We start from the raw sequence: 3,919 nt of genomic DNA, 5'->3' as shown, positions 1-3,919 counted from the left end.
AGAAATGTGAAATTACATAATTTTCAAGAGACCAAAATGGTCTGTCAATGCTGAGGAAAAAGATGACCAAGACTCTCCCTGGGTGGCATAGAGTGACCTACACTTTCTAGGAGAAATTTCCATACTTATGACAACATTCCTTCCAGATATTCCAAAACAGTTCTAATTTCTATCAGTTTACCCTCTTGTTGCCATAAATATCCTTGTATTTGTCGTACTGTGTACCATGTATTTTTGGTTTATAGTCAGCATAATTAAAGCTCACTGCAACTTTTGGTGCATACCCAGGCCGTTTAAAGATAGGTCACTCCCTTTTTTCTTCCATCTCTCTTTTCCTGGGAATTAGTGATCCCTTGGCCCTGCTAGGAAAAAAAGAGAGGTATGTCTCTATGCTGCGTGAGTGCAGTCCGCACGGCGGGCCCCTGGGTATTTGGAAGATATTTATGCAGTCCAGTCAAGTAAGTTCCTTGCCAGATTAAAAAAAAAAAAAGGGATTTTTTACAGAATGGACCAGACCTTCAAGATTTTGTATCTGGTGATCTAGCAGACAAGAACGCCGGGGATGAATATAAAGGAGGCGTAAAATGCCAGAAAGGAGAACGGTTAAGACTACCTCCATGGCTAAAGACAGAGATTCCCATGGGGAAAAATTACAATAAACTGAAAAATACAGTGCAGAATTTAAATCTCCATACAGGGTGTGAGGAAGCTCAGTGTCCCAATATTGGAGAGTGTTGGGGAGGCAGAGAATATGCCACTGCCACTGCCCCAATCATGTTGATGGGTGACACATGTACAAGAGGTTGTAGGTTTTGTTCTGCTGAGACTGCAAGAAATCCACCTCCACTGGATGCCAATGAGTCCTACAATACTGCAAAGGCAATTGCAGAGTGGGGTCTGGATTATGTAGTCCTGACGTCTGTGGATCAAGATGATATGCCTGATGGAGGAGCTGAGCGCTTTGCAAAGACTGTGCCTTACTTAAAGGAAAGGAATCCGAAAATCCTTGTGGAATGTCTCACCCCTGATTTCTGAGGAGATCTTAAAGCAATAGGAAAAGTTGCCCTGTCAGGATTAGATGTGTATGCACATAATGTAGAAACAGTTCCAGAACTACAGAGGAAAATTCGTGATCCCTGGGCCAATTTTGACCAGTCTCTACGTGTACTGAAACATGCCAAGGAAGTTCGACCTGATGTTATTTCTAAAACACCTATAATGTTGGGTTTTAGGTGAGAATGATGAGCAAGTATATGCAACGATGAAAGCACTTCGTGAGGCAGATGTGGACTGTTTGACTTTAGGACAATATATGTAGCCAACAAAGCGCCACCTTAAGGTTGAAGAATACATTACTCCTGAAAAGTTCAAATGCTGGGAAAAAGTAGGAAATGAACTTGGATTTCATTATACTGCAAGTGGCCCTCTGGTGTGTTCTTCATATAAAGCAGGTGAATTTTCCTGAAAAATCTAGTGGCTAAAAGATAAAACAAAAGCCCTCTAACACTTAACAAGACATTCAAGATCACAGGAATTTTAAAACTTTGACTCCAGTTGGTAACAGAAGTGATGGCAGAATGCCTAGACTTCAGTGGATATATCCCAGTCTTTTTGTCTTAAGAAAAATGTCAATAAGTTGTGCATATTTAATTATAATAATTCATTTGTCTTTTAGCATATATTCTTTGTCCCAGGAAACAATTGCTTGTTATGATGTAATCATAAAACATCTTTGTAAGAGTTTACTGTTAAGAGTATAATTTAAAAAGTACATTAAAAACTTCTAGAAAATCAAAAAAAAAAAGTCACTCTCAAATTTGGAGACTATAACCGTACTATATTTAAAGGGGGGAGGGAGACCAAATCAAGGTTACAAAAGTTGTATGATTTAAATATTGGCATTTAACAATTTAATACCTTTAACCACCCCCCCATACAATGTAATATATTCTGTTTGCAAGAAATTCATAGAATTCTGTGTGCACACAGACACATACACACACATCCTATGTCTGGTGTGGGTTTCAGCCTTGTCCTTGGATCCCCTTATCTCTGGCTAGAAGTTTATTTGGAGAGCATGTTAAACATCTAAATGAAAGGTGCTTCATGACTTTGACCCTGCAGGGTAGGAAAAAGTAATTTTTCCTCTACCTTTCTAAGTTATTGGCCAGGGCCCCTGGAACAAAAGACTGATTACCAAGAGAAAAACACGAAGAGAAGTTTATTCACATGTATATCTCACATACATGGGACACACCGAGGGAAATGAGTAACTCAAGGAGGTGGCTTAGAATTCAGGCTGAAATACCACCTTCAGCTGCATCAAAGAAAGGACTGTGGTGGGGCAGGTCAGGGGTGGGAAGGTGACCAAGAACAGTGACACGGCAAACAGGGTAAACTTCGTTCCGCAGGTCGCAGCCTGTGCCTTCTCCACGGATAAGCCTCTTCTGACTTAGAGCCAGCCTTCTCTTCCTGGTCCAGAAAGCGAGACCCCCCTCACAAATGGATATTTCCTTTACAAGTATAAATTGTCCTTACAAAAGGGCAGCTTTTATTCTGTTTTTCAGAGCTTCTCTTCTGTCTGCTCTTTCTCAAAACAATCCTTATGTCTAGAGGCCTATTTTGGGGTGGTGTACGCTGGTGTCCTACGATAATACGAAATGCCCTTCTGGCCCCCAGGTGAGAGGCCTTATGGTGAATGCTCATAAAGCAGCCCTGAATATAAGCACAAGTCCCAGTAAACACAGTCATGAGCCTGATGGGAGAACAGCAGTCTCCAGAATCCGGGCGGGAGCTCTGTCCTCCTAACGCTTGGCTTTGGTGCTCAGGGCCTGGGAAGAGCTGGACAGAAAACCCTGCGGCCTGGAAACAATTTCACAGGCGGATACATTTTTGAAACTGAGGGATTGTTAGAGCTCAGACTTTTGTGCTCTTTTCCACAGTAGCTTTCAGTGGAGCAACATGGAAAGCCCAGACAGAATCAGCTTTCCAAAGCTGTCTGTCTTCCCACCTGCTGCTGCTGGGTATCCTGGGGTCAAGGGAGGGAAGCTGGCCCATGAGAGAGGACCATCTACTTGCCTACCCCACTGGGAGAAAACCTGCTAAAAGCAAAATGAAATCTTCCCCTGGGGCCATTACTCACTAGGCCCAGCTCTGAACACAACGCTGGTGGGGAGTTTTAGGGAAGTTTTAAAACATAGAAGTGGGAATTTACCTGTGTATATGTACCAGCATTGGGAACCTCCATCCTCACAGGCCCTATTCCTGAGGCATCAGCACCAACTAAAGTTGTGGTCAGATGCTTCCTACTAAATTAAGGGAAAGAAATATAACATGGCAACCTGTCCTAAGTAAGACATAGGAATCCCTGTACATTCCTCCTCTTGAATCACTCCCTCCTTGCAATCAGGGATTGGTGCTGGTTTCATGGAATATCCTCTCTAGATTTTGAATGCAGCTCCTCCCCCATGACTCTGTCCTTCCCAACAGCTGCCCAGGGTCTGGGGCACTTCATTAGGTGAAGCCTTGGGTCAACTGTATGTCAGATCGCTAACCCCACATTTATTTTACGGATTACAGAAAGGAGGGAGTAGGAAGCAAGGGATACTCAGAATTTAAACATTTTCCCAGATCCTTTGCCCCAGGTAGCATTAAAAAGCCTGGAAACCAAATGCTGTACTGACCATGGGGCCTGTGTCTGTGAGCTTTCAGCCATCGGCCTGCTCAGAGCGCTGAGGAGCAAATAAAACTGCCAAGCGTTTAATAATTATAACAGCTTTTGTTCAGCACCGTTTATGTGCCAGACACCGTGCTTGCTGAAAGCTTCTTATACATGAAATTATTTAATTCCCCTCAACTCCTGAGAGGTTTATATTATTTCCCCCCTTTTTTTGCAAGAGAAGAAACTGAGGTTTAGAAA

The 3,919-nt window shown here is 42.7% G+C and overlaps 1 pseudogene; it reads left to right on the top strand.

Annotated features, from left to right (window-relative positions):
- Positions 1 to 381: 381 nt before the first annotated feature.
- Positions 382 to 1,425, top strand: LOC137775450 (lipoyl synthase, mitochondrial pseudogene; annotated as a pseudogene).
- The last annotated feature ends 2,494 nt before the right edge of the window (positions 1,426 to 3,919 follow it).

Source organism: Eschrichtius robustus, chromosome 13 (genome assembly GCF_028021215.1).
Source record: "Eschrichtius robustus isolate mEscRob2 chromosome 13, mEscRob2.pri, whole genome shotgun sequence".
Classification (NCBI taxonomy): Eukaryota; Metazoa; Chordata; class Mammalia; order Artiodactyla; family Eschrichtiidae; genus Eschrichtius; species Eschrichtius robustus.
Note: the sequence above shows the minus strand (reverse complement) of the source record. Positions and strands in the feature narration are given on the sequence as shown.